A 21,234-nucleotide genomic window follows, 5' to 3' on the forward strand; every position below is an offset into this window, starting at 1 on the left:
GTGATTGCACATGCTTTGTGCCTCTCTTTTGAGTTGAAAACAAATCAATTTATGTCGACATTTTTTAATGCTATATGATGGGAACATCAAGTATCATATGATGCAGGCAGTTTATGCCTAGGTCTATCAAATGCTATTTAGTGATGCTTTCATGTATGCCATTGATCTGAAATGTCTTGGCCATGCTGGAATATGATCAATAATCAATACTAAACACAAGAACTTGGAAAAATCTTATTGGTTGGATTTTGCATCTCTTCTTGGTTAGTTATGTGATAGTTTGGGCTTGTCTTTGGTGACATTTCCTATCATTTTGGGTTGCAATCATGGCTAATAGCAACCTACTGCATATCAAGAAGCTTGAGGGGAGTTGAGGGTGCACATAACTTTGCCATATGGCAGAAGTAGTGCTACAATGTCTTACTACAAAAGAAACAGGTGAAGCCTATCAAGACAAAGGGGGAACGACCAATAGACATTGAGAAAAAGGATTGCGATGAGCTTGATGAACTTGCATGCTCTACTATTGAACTGTCAGTTTGCAGACTCTTTGTTGTTCAACATAGAGAAGTTGGACTCTACCTATGCTATATGAATTAGACTTGAAGAGTTGTATGCTCAGAAGAATGTTGCCAGCAAGGTTTACTGGTTGAAGAAGTTGATGGACCTTCGCATGAAGGAAAGTACATCCATGTTTGTATATCTCAATGAGTTCAACTTGATTTTCAACCAACTAGTTGCTTTGAAGTTTAATATTGACGATGAGTTCAAAGCCACTTTCTTGCTATGCACTTTGCCTAAAAGTTGGGATACATTTAGGACAGCTATGCGTAACTCAAATGCAATGCTTATGTACTTTGATGTGGAAAGATCTTTGCTTATGGAAGAGGTGAATTGACAGAATAATACAACAAAAAAGAATTTATTCTCAGCAAAAGGGAAAATCTGATAGCAAAGGGTGCAGTAAATCTCATGGGAAAGATGTTGACTGCCATCATTGTGGCAAGAAAGGATGCTTTAAGCAAGAAGGCTATAAGTGGAAGAAAGATAAAGGCAAGGGTAAGAAGGCTGATGATAAAAAGGATGAGAAGAAGGATAGCCAACCTGCAAAGAAGAGCAATCTCAAGATAGAGGAAGCCAATGTGGTTAGCCATGAGAGTGATAGTGGCAACGGTGATGTACTCTTTCTCTCTTCTTGCTTTAGTGCACACTAATTGGTAGTAGATTATTTTGATGATGACATGCATACTTGGATCTTGGATTTAGGTGCTTCTTTTCATGTCACACCCCATCATTAGTGGTTCTCTAACTATAGTGGTGGCAGACATGTTGTCGTCCACTTGGGGGACAACTATGCATGTGATATTGTAGGCATTGGTAGTGTGCACATGAAATTTCAGCATGGTTCAATGTTTACCCTCCATCATGTGAGGCATGTACCACAGCTTAAGAAGAGCTTGATAAGCACAGGGCAACTAGATGACGAAGGCTATCACACTACTTTTGGGAGATGGAAAATGGAAGATATGTAAGGGATCTAGGATAGTTGCTTATGGTTCTAAGAGTGATACCCTCTATCCATTTCATGTATCTAGTGTGTGTGACCATGTTGTTGCCATTACTTAGTAGTTGAGTGTTCCTTGTGGCATGATCAATTGGAAAACATGAATCAAACTAGAATGAAAGTGCTTTCTCATTTGGGTTATTTACCTTGTTTGAGGTATGCTGATTTTGACCATTGTGATCATTGTGTCTATGGTAAAGACATTCAAACATCATATAAGAAGTCTCTTTTATTGAAACTTCTCCTTTAGAGTTGGTACACTCAGATGTATGTCAAATGCTAGGGTTGTCTTTAGGGAAAAATAAGTACTTTATCACTTTTGTTGATGATGCTACACACAAAGTCTGGGTGTATCCTATCCGTTGTAAGGATGAGGCTTTGGATAAATTCAAGAAATTCCTGGCATTGACTAAAAATATGACAGATGAGACACTCAAGTATCTTTGCTTTGACAATGGTGGGGAATATGTGTCTATTAAAGTTTTTCAGGGCTTTTGTGATAGTAAAGGAATAAAGAGGGAGCTCATTGCCCCTTGTAATCCACCCCAAAACAAAGTCACAGAGCGTATGAATTGGACCATTCAAGATAAGGTCCACAATATTTTGTCTCATTCTACATTGCCCCATGGATTTTGGGCAGAGGCTATTATGATAGTTGTTCATTTGATTAATTAGGCATCGAACAAGTCTTTAGAGGGGAGAAAGGAAGTGTGGTCTGGCAAGCCACCTTCATAACCTCATCTTAGAGTATTTGGCGGCAAGGCATTTGTGCATATTCGTAAGGAAGAACGTAACAAACTTGAGCCAAAGTCTTGTAAATGCATTTTCTTAGGATATGGTGATGAGGGTGAAATGGGGTATCGATTATGGGATCTTGAGAAAAGAAAAGTAGTATGCAGCAATTGAAAGGTGAGAAGGATTGAAGCTTGCACGCGAGCTATGGCGGGAGAGCAAGAGCAAGAAAGAGAGAGACAAGAAATGGGAACTCCAACAGTCACAATGTGTGACCGGGCCTTCCTTTATTCAAACTGTCACTAAAAGAATAAAGAATAAAGTGACGTGACGGGCGCCCGCCACCTGCAGTGTGCAGTGGCGGGTACTGTCAGTGTAGTAATACACGGGGCGGCATGGCGGATGCGCCTTTACCCCCAACAACCTCCCACTTAAAGGCGAATCTGCCCTAGTGAGAGAGAAAAAAAAAGAAAAGACAGTACAAATGTACATAGGTACAAGGGATGAGGAAAGGCGACATCTCATCCAATGCCCATCAACCTCCTGAGGAAGGCAAAGCGCTCAGTAGTGAGGCTCTTCGTGAGTAGATCTGCAGGATTCTCGTCAGTGGAGATCTTGACAAGGTCAACAGACCTGTCCTCCACGACACCACGTATGAAGTGATACCTCACCTCAATGTGTTTCGTCTTCGCATGGAAGACCGGATTCTTAGCCAACTGAATGGCACTCATAGAATCCGAATGTAGTGTAGGTGTAGCATCAATCCCAAGGTCAGCAACTAGACGGCCTAACCATATGGCCTCCTTGCAAGCCTCAGTGGCTGCAACATACTCGGCCTCAGTGGTAGACAAAGCCGTACACTTTTGAACCCTGGACATCCAAGAGACAGCCCCTCCAGCATAGGTGAATACATAGCCAGAAGTGGACTTTCTACTATCTGCATGTCCTGCATAATCGGAGTCAGTGTACCCCACGACCCCTATATCCTGGCTGTCATAGCAAATACACATATCTGCTGTGCCCTTCAGGTACCTCATGATACCCTTCACGGCATCCCAATGTCTGCTGCCAGGTGTAGCCATATAGCGTGCCACAACACCAACTGCATGCGCAATATCTGGACGAGTGGCTATCATGGCATACATCAAACTGCCCACGGCTGAAGCATAAGGGATCTTGGCCATCTCGGCCCTCTGCTCATCTGTCTGCGGACAATCGACCTGTGATACCTTCACATAAGAAGGTAATGGACAGCCAATAGGCTTTACGTCCTGTATGGGTGGCGCGAAGTACTTTGTTACCTTCATTGATGATTTTTCTAGGAAAGTGTGGGCTTATCCCATAAAGCAAAAGTCCGATGTCTTGGCAGTCTTTCAGCGTTGGCTTGCTCTTGTTGAGAACCAGACTGGGTATAGGCTGAAATGCCTTAGGACTGACAATGGGGGAGAATATGTCTCGCATGCTTTCGAGCAGTTTTGTGATGACAGGGGTATTAAGCGTCAGTTGACCGCCCCTTACACCCCACCCCAGAATGGTTTGGCTGAGCACATGAACAGGACTATTCAGGAGCGTGTGCGCTCTATGCTTAGCCATACAGGCCTACCCCAGAGTTTTTGGGCTGAGGCAAGGCCGCCACCTGCAGTGTGCAGTGGTGGGTACTGTCAGTGTAGTAATACACGGGGCGGCACGGCGGAGGCGCCTTTACCCCCAACAACCTCCCACTTAAAGGCGAATCTGCCCTAGTGAGAGAGAAAAGAAAAAGAAAAGACAGTACAAATGTACATAGGTACAAGGGATGAGGAAAGGCGACATCTCATCCAACGCCCATCAACCTCCTAACGAAGGCAAATCGCTCAGTAGTGAGGCTCTTCGTGAGTAGATCTGTAGGATTCTCGTCAGTGGAGATCTTGACAAGGTCAACAGACTTGTCCTCCACGACACCACGTATGAAGTGATACCTCACCTCAATGTGTTTCATCTTCGCATGGAAGACCGGATTCTTAGCCAACTGAATGGCACTCATAGAATCCGAATGCAGTGTAGGTGTAGCATCAATCCCAAGGTTAGCAACTAGACGGCCTAACCATATGGCCTCCTTGCAAGCCTCAGTGGCTGCAACATACTCGGCCTCAGTGGTAGACAAAGCCGTACACTTCTGAACCCTGGACATCCAAGAGATAGCTCCTCCACCATAGGTGAATACATAGCCAGAAGTGGACTTTCTACTATCTGCATGTCCTGCATAATCAGAGTCAGTGTACCCCACGACCCCTATATCCTGGCTGCCATAGCAAATACACATATCTGCTGTGCCCTTCAGGTACCTCATGATACCCTTCATGGCATCCCAATGTCTGCTGCCAGGTGTAGCCATATAGCGTGCCACAACACCAACTGCATGCGCAATATTTGGACGAGTGGCTATCATGGCATACATCAAACTACCCACGGCTGAAGCATAAGGGATCTTGGCCATCTCGACCCTTTGCTCATCTGTCTGCGGACAATCGGCCTGTGATACCTTCACATAAGAAGGTAATGGACAGCCAATAGGCTTTACGTCCTGCATGCGGAAGCGCTCAAGGACTTTATGAATGTACTCCCACTGTGAGAGATACAAAAGCCCCTGATGCCTATCGCGCTTAATGCGCATCCCAAGTATATGTGAGGCCTATCCCAAATCCTTCATCTCAAAGCTCTTCTTCAGCTGAGATTTAAGAGCATCTAGCTCATCATGAGCTTTCCCTGCTATCAGCATATCATCAACATAGAGTACCAAGATAAGCAAACTGCCATCACGGGCTTTCTTCGTGTAAAGACACGGATCCATAGCACTCGTGCTGTAGCCCTGTGACTGCATAAAGGCATCAAACTTATGATACCAAGACATACACGGCATGGACCCACAAACATCTGAATGCACCAAAGCCAAGGGCTCACTCATGCATGGCCTACCCGATTTCTTATGCGTAGACCTATTCTGCTTACCATAAAGACAATGATCACACGAGTCAAAACGTGCATAGTCCAAAGGCGGAAGATACTGCAAACCAGATAACATTTTCATTCCCTTCAAAGACATATGTCCCAAACGGGCATGCCAAAGTGATACATGTGGGATAGAGCCCACTGCCAAAACATGGTCTACAGAAGACCCAGATACAACAAGAGGATAGAGGCTGCCAGCCTTGGCGCCTCTAGCAAGCACAAGTCTGCCTTTGGTGATCTTCCAGGCAGAATCCCCAAAATAGACATGAAACCCTGCATCATCCAACTGTCCTGCAGACATAAGACTGCGCGTAAGCGCAGGTACATGACATACATCCCTGAGCAAAAAGGAACTGCCAGTGGAAAACTGCAACTGAATATCTCCACAGCCCACAATATCAAGAGACCTGTCATCTCCAAGTCTGACTGATCCAGATATAGTACGGTAAGAGTGAAACCACTCACGGTAAGGCGTCACATGGAAGGACGCACCTGAATCCAATAACCAGCATTGTGCATACATACTAGGTGTCTCAGTCAAGTGTGAAGCATCAGAAGAACTAGCTGCAAGTATAAACTCATCACCACCATCGGACTCCTCAGTCTGCGTGACATTAATTTCCTCAATCTTGACGCTGGACTTCGCAGGTACTATGCTGCGATCAGAGGACTTCTCCTGCACTTTATCTTTCCCCTTATCCTTGCGCAACTCATGACACTGTGGTCTAATATGGCCCTTTTTCCCACAATGATGACAAGTGACATTTGCATTGCGCCCACGCGACTTACTACGCGACTTGCCACGAGATTTAGATCGACCCTTCTGCGAGTCACGGCCTTGGCCATTACCACGGTCATACCTGTCATCCTGCCTCTAACTGTCAAAGCATGACTACCATGAGAGGCATCCAAGTTTTTGTGATTCACCTCTTCTTGAAGAAGAGCACTCTCAACATCTGCCAATTTTAGAGTAGCACTAGAGGCACAAAGAGCAGTGCGGAATACATCCCATGACTCATTCATAGTCCCAAGCAAGAAAAGAGGAGTTACTTCCTCTCCAAAGGTGATATCCTGTGAAGTCAGGTTCTTCAGTATAGCATGGAACTGGCTCAAGTGAGCAGACATAGTCGCATTATCCTTCATGCGCAGATCCATAAGCTGCTTCAACCAGTACATCTGACTTGCCAGACTTTTCTTATCATAAAGATTCTTGATCTTATTCCATAGATCCCATGCACTCTGTGCTTCCTCAAATACATTATAATGTACCTGTTCAGTGAGAGACAATACAATCGTGGACTTGCATAGCTCATCAAGTTCAAGCCAGTTGTCATTGTCCATAGTTTTAGGCTGCTCCCCACTCAACCGAAGTGGCTTAATTTGAGATTTCTGCACCAAGGCCTGCCAAATTTGACTCTTCCAGTAAGAGTAGTTGGTACCATCCAACTTTGTAATGTTAAAGATGGCACTATTATGCGAAGATGATGCTATTATGCAGGCTGGAAATGCCCAAACAGTCCAAAACTGCTTGCTGTTTTACTGCAGAAACTGCCCAAAAATGACCAAAACGGGGTCCAAAGGGCGAGCAAAGTGTGCCAAAAGTTGCTGCCCACTTAGTACTAGGTGCGGTACACCAAATCAGGATATTTCAGCATGAAAAGTACACCTCAGTCCACCAATAACTGCTTGCTGTAATAAATTGCAGGTATGCAATCTAGAGAGCAAACTGTCCCAAAATAGGATCCAATGTTAAGCAAACAATGCTAGGTCCAAAGCCGGCATGAAACGGACATAAGCAAGGCCAATGACAGTGAAAAGAACATGAGCTCAACACCGAAGCATGTCAAAATAACATCTGCCAGTGAAAGGCACACCCCCAGACACTCTAGGCAAAGTGTTCCTGTAGCTGCCAAAACCTGACACAAATAGGTGTCTGCTCAAAGAGAAAGATCCAAATATGAGACTCAGCTCATAAGCATCCTGTGAACCAAGAGTACATCAATGCATATCCATAAAGATCGGAGTATGATCCCAAAGTCTCAATGCGTATGTAGCTGCTCAAGACATAAACTGCTCCAAATACATGTAAGTGCTCCAATAGCATGCAACTGTCAAAGGTCAAGCAAGCATGTAAAATGCTCCCACTGGCACAAAAGGCATACAAAGAGAGCTCAGAAGCTCAAACAACCCAAGAGAAAGCACCAGTGATAAGTGACCCTGTCAATGCATCAAGCACATCCAAGAGAGCATGACATACATGAAGCACCGGTCGTATTAACCATGAAGCAATACATAAGCCCAAATAAGCTCTCGGTCAACTCAATGACATCCAAATAGCAACCAAGATCAGTGATCAAGTAAGCCAGGAATGCGCAAATACATCCAAATCCAAGCTCCAAATGTCGGTATGGCATACATGAACCAAATAGCATATGTCACGAACCAAAGCATGTAATGCAAAAGCCTAACTGTCAAGCAGAGACATGAGGCATAGGCGGTCCACGAGCATGCCAAGTCGGTCCAAATGCCAGTGAAGACGGAGCTAATGCGAAGCTCAAAAGCATCCCATAATCTCATACATATGCTCCAAGCCGTCCCCAAATGTCAAAGACATCATGCCAAAGCTCAAAGCATACATCCGGTATTGGTAGGTAAGTGCCAAAGCCTGTAAAGTACCTTCAGCCCACTGTTATTCCAGCATATATTTACTGTTCTAAACAGTAGATTTCAGCCCCGAATTCAAGCCAAAATCATGGTCAAACCAAATGCATACATCCCCAATACATTCGGGTAGGAAGTAGACCGCATACGGGCATCAAATAAGGTAACTGGAGTAGAGTATAAGCATCAAATGCCAATCCCAAGTGTGGCTGCCCTGTTTCCAGCACTGTATAACAGTAAATAACAGTCCCAAATCAGCCAATATTTCAAGCCAAAATCATGGCATAATCATGTGCATACATTCCCAAGGCACTAGGCATCATGTAGACCGCATACGGGCATCAAATAGCACAACCGGAATGGAGTATAAGCAACAAATGCTAATGCCAATGGTGCTGCCCTGTTTTCAGCCTGTTATGACAGTTTATGACAGTCCCAAATCTGAAGAAATCAGCCCCGAATGATCAAGACCAATGCCCAAAGCTTGAATGACATCAAACATGAAGTCTATAGCCCTCTTGATCAAGGTAGAGAGCAAGAAGCAATGGCCAAGTGTGGAGCTGAAGTAGATGAGTGCTCATAGCCTGGAAAAAAATGATGCAATCTGCCCTGTTGGTGCTGAACTTGCTGCTGCTCCACATGGGCTGAAAAGGGGGTAATGGGGGGCTCAAGAAGGGCCTATCAAAGGCCTATGACAAGCCTCTTTGAGCCTTGATAGGTGTAAGGCACAATATGAGGAGAATAAGCTTCAAGGGTTTGAAGCCATTGCTGCCCTTGCTGTTTGCAACCTGTAGACTGAAATAAAACCCTGAAAGAATGATCAAATACCTCAGTATCAATGCCTTGAAGGTGCCTCAATAGGCCGGGAAGGTGCTCGGGAAGCCGGGGAGTGACGGGAGCTCGGGGAGATCGGATATGGCTGCCGGGATGGAGACCCAATGCGTGAAGCGAGTCGATGCGAAGGTCGGGAAGCACCGAGTCGAGCTCGAACAAGAGAATGCCAAGCTCTGATACCAGTTGAAAGGTGAGAAGGATCGAAGCTTGCACGCGAGCTATGGCGGGAGAGCAAGAGCAAGAAAGAGAGAGACAAGAAATGGGAACTCCAACAGTCACAATATGTGACCGGGCCTTCCTTTATTCAAACTGTCACTAAAAGAATAAAGAATAAAGTGACGTGACGGGCGCCCGCCACCTACAGTGTGCAGTGGCGGGTACTGTCAGTGTAGTAATACACGGGGCGGCACGGCGGAGGCGCCTTTACCCCCAACAGCAATGATGTTATCTTCAGGGAAGATTCCATGCACAAATAGCTTGAAAAGACAAAGGAGGTTAGAAGGGTCATATTTCGGAACATGTACCAATTGGATAGTAGAGAATGGCCACTAGACAGCAACAAATACCTACTGTAAATGGCCCTAAAAATACAAGGAATAATACTGAAAATGATCAGTAAGCAGTTGCCCATGATGTCCCACAGTCTCAACAGGATAATACATAGTTAAGATAGCCGAAACTAGTAAGACATGATGCTAAAATTTTAGGATAGCAAGTTATAAATGCAGATTTGCAAGCCCCACTTGCTAGCAAATGTGGAACCTTTGCTACGTAGGTTAACTTGACCTTCAAGGCAGCTAGATACGTTTGTTTGTGGTGCTCAATATCCCGTAGATTGTGTCATGTTGATTGATTGTGGTGAACCTTCATGCTTCAAGGAAGCAAACAATGGAAAGGAATGACATCAAGAAATGGCATAAGGCTATGCTATCAGAGATGGAATCTCTTGAAAAGAATGGTACTTGGAACTTGGTGAATTTGTCTAAACGGCAAAAGATACTACCATGTAAATGGGTTTATGAGATGAAAGTCACTTTCGGTTCCTCACCAAAGTCTCGCCAAAGTACAAAGCACAACTTGTTGCAAAGGGGTATAAGCAGGAACATGGAGTTGATTTTGATGAAATATTTTCTCCTATAGTCAAAATGACATCTTTACGAACTATCTTGGGCTTGTTGGGGTAAAAGGCCCTTGGGCATGCCCCTGTATAGTAACCGCCCATATTCTTTATTCATATATATATGAAAGTGCAATAAGGCTGTCATAACATTGTTGACAGCACCTACATTGTGTGTGCTCTTCTCTCCCGCGTCTCCTGCATCCCTTTCAACTAGTATTAGAGCTGGTTCTTCACGAGCGCTTCCCGGCCTTCCTCGGCATCTACACGAGGTATGAGAGCTTGCTTCTCACTCAGTTCTTAGCCATTCTTTGACATGAACAGCAGTGTTTCATGAAGAGGCAGCCATAGCTTCCATCATTGAAGCTTTGTTCTCTTCACCTCTTGCTTGGACTTGTCCTTGGGCTCTTGCTTATCCCCTACCCACCCTGATTTGGCCCCTCAAGTACAGTAGTATGCTCACGTTTTATTTGCACTTGTTTGCAAAAATGGCTTAAAAATCACTCTTTTTGTCATGTCTCGGGCATTCGGAACCCGATTTAGGCAAGGTAATAGTCTAAGTTGGGGTTTTGGCATTCTCTGGACGCGATGGTGATGTTGGATTTACCAAATTCTGATAATAGAATATTCTGCAACAGATTTCAGGTCTGAGACAGCATGTATTTGTATGCCTATGGCTTATGTGATACTTCTACTAATGTCTATTGATATTGGATCACTTGTGGATGTTATGCCTCTTATGTGAGACACATTTGGAGCTGATTTAGCTCAGCCATTGAATGTTTTGAATAGTTTCAAATCTGTTCAAAATGGGGTAGCCACATGTTACTTCAATTTTATGCTTACAGGTCTTGGCATTTGATACCCAATTATGTTTGATTGGTGTCTACATGTCAGAGAATGTATGCCTATGATTTGGCACTTGATTTGAGCTTGGTTTGAGCATTATTTTGCTCAGTTTTGGACTATTATTTACTGTTGAAAACTTCAGGTGGCTGAAGCTATTTATGCTACAGTTGGGTTATGCCTATTGGTCACAGGGTGCTCTCAGCTACTCGGTATGATGTCATGATGTATTTGGACTATGCCACATGTCTTTTCTATGCTCCGGAATGCTTTTGACTGAGATTAGAGCTCGATTTGGGTTTGACAGTCACTTCTTTGTAGCTAACATTTCATCTATGACATGGTTTATGCCTAGGCTACCCAGTACGGGTTATGATGTCTCGTCTCGACAGTCATTTGAGTATTCCCTTGAGCAGTTGGACATTGACTTGGCTTTTTCCATTATGACTTGGCTTTTTCCGTTACAACCTTGGATGCTATATGGGATTTGATGCTCTGATTATGAATCTTGGCTATTACTTGGATGCACTTACATGTATTGAGCAGTGAGTGCTCCCTTGTTTTGGCAGTTGCCTATTGAGCTGTGATTGCTTGTTTGCATTTGATATGAGGGATACTTACTGATTAGTGGACTTGGATAGTGCTTGGGATTTATAGTTATGGCCATGCTGCTTCTCTGTTGTATGGCATTTATGCTATTTGGGCTGCTATTGTGTGTGTATGTCAAGGAGCAGTTGATCTTTTTGGCCACTCGTGTATGCACATGATCTACTACTATGTATTTTACAGAGCCTCTTACCTGGATGCTTTTACACAGATATTTGGGCTTTTATTTGGATGTATTGGACAGCCCTACTCATGCTATTACAGATCAGTTGTCCTCTTCTACAGGTTTTACAGGTTCTGTTTGCTTTCATTGTGGAAATACAAGGCATCTGAAGCGTAAATGCTTCAAGTGGATTAGAGAGCAAAAAAGATTGCACTGCACTAGACATGAGAGCAAAGTCAGCGATATAGTAGATGAGACTACTGTTGATAGTGGTATGGTGCATGTAGTTACCCATGATGATGCAGCTGAGCCTAGACTCCTGGCATCGTGTTATCCTGCAGATTACTTGCTCAGTGATACAGCCTATGCCTTTGATTGGCTTTTAGACAGTATGGCATCTTGTCATGTTACTCTGCATAGAGCTTGGTTCTCTTCTTACAAGGAGGTTGACGAATGTATTTCTTTGGGCCTTGAGCAAGATTGTCATGTTATTGGTATAGGGGATATGCACTTGGCTTTACCAAATGGGTCTTCTCTTATGCTCCGTGATGTCTTGCATATACCTATGCTCAATAAGAGCCTGATCTCTGTCAGTCGGTTGCATGGTGTAAGATATTATGTCTCTCTTGGGGATACTTCATGGAAAATCCATCGTGGTTACTTGGTATTGGCCAGAGGTGCTAGATATGGCAGTGATTATGTAGTGGATGTCTCTCACATGGGAGATTCTATGGTTGCAATTACGCAGATACCACATGCATTGTTATGGCATTGTCGCCTAGGCCATGTACGACACTCTGAGATGGATGCTTTATGTGATATGGGATCATTGCATGCTCTTCCCCATGATACTTTCCCTCATTGTACTCATGGTCTGTGCAGAGCCTCTTTGGCTTATGGCGATCGTGTGAGGCATGCTCCTCTAGATCTAGCCCATGTTGCAGTATATGGACCTATGCCTTCCCAGTCACTTGGTGGAGTGTCGTATTTTGTGACCTTCATGGATCATGCTACCCACTGTGTTTGGGCTTACCCTTTGGTACAGATTGAGGATGCTGTTACTATGCTTGATAGGTTGATGGATTCTGCTGGTAGCAAGCCTAGATGCTTGCAGATGGATTATGAGAGTCATGCTATCTCTCCCAACTTACGGATCTCTTGTCAGCAATATGGCATTGATTTCTTATGCCCACGCTATTATGGGATTGCTCATGGCATGTGCCTGACTTTACAGGCAAAGGTTGCTTCTATGCTTACCACAGCTAGGTTGTCTTATGGCTTTTGGGCTGAGGCCCTTATGGCGGCAATCTACTTGCTTAAGCGGATGTCGTGTTTCTCTTTGGATGTTATTACTCCACATGAGGCATGGAGTGGCATGAGACCCTCTTATGATCACTCGAGGATGTTTAACTACCATGCATCTGTCAGTATGCCACATGAGCCTATGCCACATAGATGTATACTCCTTGGTTATGGAGATGGTGACTTTACAGCTTACACGTTTTGGAATTTAGATGCCCAGTAGATTCTATGGAGCTGTCATGTTGCCTTTTATGAGATGCAGACACCTCTTAGGTCTCTTGATGCACGTTCAATGTGCTTTATGGCTGATTCTACATCCAGGCCGCATACTATCTTGAGACCTCATTTGACTTGTGTCTAGGATGCTAACCCTCTTTTGATGATTGACCTTGGAGAGTCTGTATGCTCTCCGCTGTCTTCTATGCGCTGCGTTGATGCTATGCGCCACTCTGATGCTTTATAACCATGCACTTATGAGTTGTGTTGCTTGCTTCATGGAAAGCAGTCATGGATTGCTCTATTGTCTAGAGCTATGGGATCACTTATCTCTTGGATGTCATGGACTCAGTGATACTTGACTCTTCTTATGAGGAGGTTCCCGCCACTTATTGCACAGCTCGCTTTTCGATTGGGCGTTGGGTGAGATGTCATGATTCCTCACCCTATCTCTTTTCTTTTGTTTTATTTTTTTCACTCCCTGGCCCACTGGCCTTTTAGTGGGAGAGGTTGTTGGGGTAAAAGGCCCTTGGGCCTGCCCGTGTACAATGACTGCCCATATTCTTTATTCACATATATATGAAAGTGCAATAAGGTTGTCATAACATTGTTGACATCACCTACATTGTGTGTGCTCTTCTCTCCCGCGTCTCCTGCATCCCTTTCAAGGCTTGGTTGCATATGATGATATGGAACTCATGCAGATGGATGTAAAGATTGTGTTCTTACATGGTTATCTACATGAGGACATCTATATGCAGATGGATCTAAAGACTGTGTTCTTACATGGTGATCATATTCCTGGGATGTGAATACTTAGGGACATGTAAAGGGTCTTCTCTATTTGTCATAGTAGGAGTATGTATCCAAGATTTTGCAATGTTTCAATATGGAGGGGGGAAAGCGATTGGTGTTCCGTTGCCTCCATATGTGAAACTTAGTGTAGAGGATAGGCCTATATGTGATGATGAAAAGGATAAAATGGCCAAGATTTTGTATGCTTTGACTATTGGTAGCTTGATGTATGCTATGGTTGCTACATGTCTTGACATTGCATTTGTGGTGGGAGTGGTTAATAGGTACATGGCATCACACTGTGGCAAGAAGCATTGGAAAGCAGTGAAGGGTATCATGAGATACCTTAAGAGCACAAAGGATTTGTGCATCTGCTTTGGGAAGTAGAAGGCATCTCTGGTTGGCTTTATGGATGTAGACTACACTAGTCATTTAGATTGCACAAAGTCTACTTCAGGGTATGTATTCACCTTCATAGGGAGAGTAATCTCGTGGATATCCAAGCTACAGAAGTGTGTTGCATTGTCTACTACACAGAGGCAGAGTATGTGGTTGCCACCATTGAGGCATGCAAGGAGGCTTCATGGCTCTCACATCTGGTGGGAGAGATTGGCATTACAGAGGTTCCTGTTCTCTATTGTGATAGTCAGAGTGCTATCATGTTAGCACGGAATCCAGTCTCTTATGCAAAGAAAACACATACAAGTGAACTATAATTTCATCATAGAGGTACTTGACAACAAGAGCATTGAGCTTGTCAAGGTACATACAGATGATAAGCCTACAGACCTTCTCATAAAGGGTCTTCCAACAAAGTGGTTTGCTCATTGCCACATCAAATGATGGGAGTTGGATAGGTATAGGTTTTTAGCTTTATACATACTTAGACCTAGCTGATTCTTTCACCACCTTTAGACACGTTGTCTTTAGGTGGGAGATTGTTGAGAATAAAGGGCCACTGTGCCTACACCCACATTGGTTTTGAATGTCCCTTTAACAAGACATTATACAATGTGCAATATATCTATCTGAAAATTGAATAAGCAATATACATTCTAGTACCCACAAATGATTGTGCCCGTGTCTCTCTCTCTCTCTCAACTTGCATCTCCATTGACACATATTTGAAGCTCCGTTAGAGATCCATCTTCAATAAACCCTAGTTAATGTGACTAGTAGTTCCCATGAGATCTCACTCTTTATACACCATCCTAATCCCAAAGGTTTTTACCCTAAAAAACAAAACAAAAGAGAGGGACTTACTGTAGTGGTGGCTAAGGAGTGGGCTATAGAGTACTACTTTGATTAGCATTACACAACGAGAGAAATTTTGGTGGCGGAGCTTCCATCCAAGAGGAATTAGGGCATATATGGGTATATATATTTGATACACATGGAATGGACATTAGTACATGGAAACTTTGCTACCAATTCATGATAAATGGGATCTTGAAGACTATGGATAGCATGCTTTCCATCATAGGCCTATTGGGGTAAATTTGCCATAACTTTTGATAGCCTGCTTTGAATGGGACTCACCGCATGCTAAAATGGAGCTTAGGATAAGTAGTTTTAGCTATGTATGAATCTCTTAGCTCTAATTAATGAAAAATTGGTCCAAAATAGAGTTCTCTCTACATGTAGTTTGTTTCAAAACAAGGCATGTTGAGCACATTGAGCCTCTCTTAAATGGGGAAACTTCTCCAAAATAGTGGCTGATAACTAAGAAGCTTCTTCTTGGGGTAGGACTTGCCATTTGATGAGGTATTCTCTAATGGATTGAGATCTCAAATGTTTATCTCAATGTACAATGATTGCCTTAGGGGTATATTGGATGATGCCTTCTTCATCTATTGGGGGTAATTGCTCCACATAGTCTATTGTGGTGCCAATAAAGAGCTTTATCTAGTTGAGATAAAAAACACATTGTAAATCTTGGTTGAGGGGAGTTCTAAGTGATAGTCCAAGTCACCAACTCATTTTATGATTCAATATGGGCATTAAAACCTATGGGCCAACTTGTTGTTGCTACCATCCTTGAGGGTGGAGTAATGGGACTTTGGCACTTTCAAAAGGACTAACTCTCCCTCTTGGAACTGTATGTGTCGTCTCCTTTCATTGACATAATGCTTCATGTGATCTTATCATTTTCGAATAGTCACCTTACATTGCTGAAGTAGGACATGCATGTGCTCTAACTCTTTGCTCTGAGGGTTTATCTTGTCATTGAATAGGACTATAGAGAGGGGAACCTTATACCCATATAGTGCCTCAAAAGGAGAAACACCAATGCTAAAGTGAGTGGGATTGTTGTATGCAAACTTAGCCAAGTGGAGCCACAGATCCCAATTGTATTGTGCATCATGGAAAGTGCCTCAAATAGGTCTCAAGGTCATTTATTGACCCTCTCACTAGTAGTCTAGGGGTGGTGTGATATGGATGGAGCAAGCTTTATATCCATAGATGTAATAATCACTTGCTAGAAGTTGCTCATAAACTTAGCATCCCTACAGTGCACTATGATCCATGGTAATCGATGCAATTTAAATACATGCTCCATAAATTGAGTGGCCACCTGAGATGATATATACTAAGACTTGGTGGGGATAAAGTCTGTAGCTTTGGTGAGCTTGTCTACTACAACATATATACTATCACATACTTTCTTGGTTATGGGCAAGCCCATAATAAAGTCCATGGTGATATGCATCCATTTTTCCTCAAGGATAGGCAAGGGTTGAAGAGTACAAAAGTAAAGCAGTGAAACAATGCAACAATATTATAGTATAATAGTAGAAGAATAGAATAGTAAAATGGTAGAATAATAGAACAATACAATAGTTGAATGCATATTATCTAAGTTGTAAATTTGAACGCCATTATGTAAGATTTATATTTGAATGCATTATCTAAGTTGTAAATTTGAATGCATAAAATGTATATGCTACAAATATACATCTTAGAACTAATATACTTGAATGTATGTGATCTAAGATGTATATTTAGAATTATACATCTTAGAAATAATACATTTGAATGAATATTATCTAAGATGCATATTTGAATGCATAAAATGTACATCTTAGAAATATACATCTTAGATAATTTGCATATTTGAATGCATATTATCTAAGATGTATATTTGAATGCGTAAAATATACTTGATTGTATATTACCTAAGATGTACATTTGAATGCATATTATCTCAGTGGTATATTTAAATGCATATCATCTAAGATGTACATGTGAATGCATATTACCTAAGATGTCTATTTGGGTGCATATTACCTAACATGTATATTTGAATGCATAAAATATACTTGAATGCATATTATAAGACGTATATTTGAATGCATAAAGTATACATGATTGCATATTATGTAAGATGTAAAGTTTTTATCTAAGGTGCATATTATAAAACATATATTTGAACACATATTACGTAAGATGTATATTTGTATATATATGATCTAAGCTATATATTTGAAGTCTTAAATTATACTTGAATGCATATTTTCTAAGACGTATATTTGAATGGGTCTTTCCTTTTTTCAAGAAAATATTTTTGAGCAAGATGAGGAAACCAAGCAACAAGTGACAAAGCATATGAGATAGTAACACATAAACATAACAACAAATTTTTTTTCTTGCATATGTTTCACATGGATTCATACTTGTCATCCACAAAAACACGATGTCTTGGTGGTTGTGGCTCCGAGTTGTCTACATTGAAGCAAGGATCGATGGCCATTCTTTTCACCATTATTTTCGCACATACAAGCAACACACTTCTAGCATTACAATACGGAAGCTTTATTCTTAAGATTTATCTTCAATGCTTTACTTACACAAAAAACTCAAAGCAAATAAAAAACATATGCTTAGATCAATTCATATACCAAGTTAACCTCACAAACTTTATGACTATAACACACATTGAATAGTCCCAAAAGAAAATATTTAATCATGCCTTCTTTCATGATAGTTGTAATGGTTATATTAATTAGGAAAAGCACATTGTTAGATTGCATACAGGGTGGCCCATTGACATGACTAATTTTCATAACAATAAAAATAGGCTTTTTAAAACTAAGACACATGATGCTAGATACTTACTAGTCATAGGGATTTTCACCTGCTCTCTCATCCACGTCATCACCAATCCTAGAAGAACCTACCTCAATGCTTTCTCCTCGCATAGCTTGCACCAACAATGGCTGCACATAGGAGAAAATGATATCATTATCCACATCAAACGACCCACATATGCGATTGGACCTAATGCATGGCTTAAGAATGGGTGCATTGCCACAACCCATCTTAAGGCATATGCCCTCCTTGGGGATATAAGAGCTCCAAGAATTAGGCCAATAAAGTATGGCTCTTCTCCATGCCTGATTGCCAATATCCAATATCGTGTCCTAGCCCTTGCTATGGTGGGCATATATTGATGTATAATGTTGTTAGTCAGATGCATATGAAGGGATGGAAAGAGTGGCATGCTCTCTAAAATATGAACATGGGCACTTGTCCCACTATGCCGAATCATAAACAACATCGACAATGCACACTACAAGAATAAAAGTTATGTTAGATTATAGATATACACTAGATAATCAGCAATCCCCATATATGTAAGGCAAAAACCATGGAGCTGACCTTAGCTTGGGAACCACCAACATCATATCACCTTAAAGGGGGCATATGCTCGACCCCCACATACTGACATATCTCCAAATTAGAAATATGGGTCTCTCTCTCCACCTAGCCAATGCCATCCTCTGCATCAACAAACACAACACAATGAAGGAATATTTGTTATCTCTTTCATTATATTGCATCCAACTTGCATACATATGTAGATTATAAATACCTGCAATTGATGACATGATCAACAACCATCCAAAATCCACTAGCGTGGAGGCAGCAAGGGAAATCCCAAACTGTACATGGTCCTCTGACAGTTTATCCTATGGTAGACATGGCTCACCTCCATGAAGGATGACACCACAAGGGATGTCGAGAAATATAAATTTGGAGGCCCATATTACCATCTTGCCCTTCCTAACATACAATCTCTCAAGGAGTCTCACATGCACCATATGATCATGTAACAATGTGAATGTGGGATTCTTTACACCACTAGCAAAGTCCCTCCCAATAGTGGATATATAATCCCCAACACCACAATACTCTTACTTCCATGATCAATTGTAGGAGTAGGTGGTGTGTGCTCCTCTAAGAATAAGAAAGTTTTATTCTATTTAAGCATTTTCCTCCCTAGTGTGGTTGCAATGTCCTCCTCCATATCCATACTCATTTGAACATTTTCATGCTCATTCAATGTCTCTTTGCCCTTGCCTTATGCAATATTTATTCCTTTAGTGTAGAGGTCCACGTTTAATTTTACTACAATTTGAAGAGCATGAAATAGTATTTAGTAATTACCTTTCAATTTTTGGGTTTCATCTTTTGTTTGATCCATCTTCACTTGCTTATACATATCCTTCTCCCTCTCAAGCATATGTCCTACTTGTAGATTAATCCACCAAGGATAGTGCCGTAGTTCCCACTCAAAAGCGTATGCATTGAGCGAGGTTTTTTGTCCCTTTAAAAACAGGAATAGCATCCACTAGTACAATCCACCGTCTAGCTCGAAAACAGGAATATCATCCAAGTGTTTTTGTCCCTTTAAAAAGAGAAAGTATTTGCATCCATGTTTCCGAATCAAAAAATTACAAGGGAATTACTCAATATGGACTCCATAAACTTTGGAAATAACAAAGTCATTATACCTATACACAAGCCACTACAAAGCCATCTGAACCAGATCCAATTTTCTCAATGCTTTGATATCATCTCCCTTCTCCCAGGAAAATACTCTAACTTCTAAGGGAAACAAATACCTCCTACACTCTATTTTTATCTATTCAAAGTGATCATCAAGAGAAGAAGTGTTAGAAAGGGTCAATCCACTTAGCGTATTGGTGAAAATTTCAAGCATATGTCTAGCCTTGACAAGTATTTGCTCCAAACATAGCCTCCAACGTAGCCAACTTACACATAGGATAAAGAGAAGGTTGTTAAAAAAAAAAGTGATAACTAACATGATCCATTGTAGAAAATAATGTAGTCATAACTATATACCATGGTACTCACTCTCTAAATGCATGATCACCCCTTGGAAGCCCAACCAAGTTCTTTGTGGCCTTTGTTGCCTCAAGTAATGATAGCCATGTCAATTTTGTGCCAATGGGCACATCATTCAAAGCTATTAAATTTAATGTTTCTAGTGTGGTGAAGCTATCAGGGCATGCATCTCCAAGTTTAGGGTCCAGAATATTAAGGATTTGAAAATGTAGAATTTGATTAAAACACCTACTAATCCTCATAGCCAATTCATACTCACAAAATATGTAGTGTCTTGTACCTTTCTGATCCTATCACCATATCTTGTGGCAAGATCCCCCAATTCTTTCTCCTCTAATGCACCCAATTGTTCCACTGACATGTTTGACTTTGATTTCTCAAGCTTGCAGTTAAGGGCTTAAGTGATCTGGGCCCATAATTGTATCATAGCTAAGGGCTATATTATGATATTTTGGAAGTATACATAGTTTCTCATTTAATGAAGGAAACACTCAGACACATAGATCAATGCTTACATTGTACACAAGCTTTGCCAAGTAACATCAAGTTTGTGGATACCAAGGTTCATAACCTTTTGTAAACTTTTTTCTAATTTGAACAATGAGCATTTGGTCTTTATATGGTAACTCATTCAAATAGGCCTCATGGTTGGCATAACAAATATTGGCTACATTTATCAACTCATCACAAAAGGTGGGAGCCACCAAAGCATGTGTATTTAAACTGCATAAAAATTTATACTCATGTGTTCAACTTGATAATATACAACAACACAAAAAAAAATGCAAGACTTATTAATTCATTCGTTGTAGACTAGAGAGAAGTGCAACCTCACTAACCCTCATTGGATCAATGAGAGTGCTTGCAATGCTTGGATCTTATGTTGACAAAGTTTTCCTTAATAGTAGTCACCCAAGCCATTGTCCTGTGATTACCCTCCCAAACATAGAACATCTTGGCTGATAAGAATTGGAGCTCATCCATATCCCTAATCTCACACTAAAACTCCTTGTTTATCTCTTGCCAAATGCCATCCCATCCTTCCACAATATCCTCATCCACAATAGTCACCTCATTGGCACATGTACACAGACACTATAAAGGCATCCTTCTTAGGCAGATAGCCCTCCTTTGCAAAACTTAACTTTAAGCTTGCAACTCAAAATCAAGATAGTCACATAAAAAAGGAATTTGCAACCAAAAGTATTAGTGAAAAAAGCTAAAACAAATTTGAGACATCATCTTGAAAGCCTCTAGCAT

At 41.6% G+C, this 21,234-nt stretch overlaps 1 pseudogene; it reads right to left on the reverse strand.

The window, feature by feature from the left end:
* Window positions 1-19,979: 19,979 nt before the first annotated feature.
* Window positions 19,980-20,895, reverse strand: LOC148028565 (uncharacterized; annotated as a pseudogene).
* Window positions 20,896-21,234: the final 339 nt, after the last annotated feature.

The sequence above is a fragment of the Lygodium microphyllum genome, chromosome 11 (assembly GCF_053477565.2).
Source record: "Lygodium microphyllum isolate KBCC chromosome 11, Lygodium_microphyllum_v1.1.10, whole genome shotgun sequence".
NCBI classification, from domain to species: domain Eukaryota; kingdom Viridiplantae; phylum Streptophyta; class Polypodiopsida; order Schizaeales; family Lygodiaceae; genus Lygodium; species Lygodium microphyllum.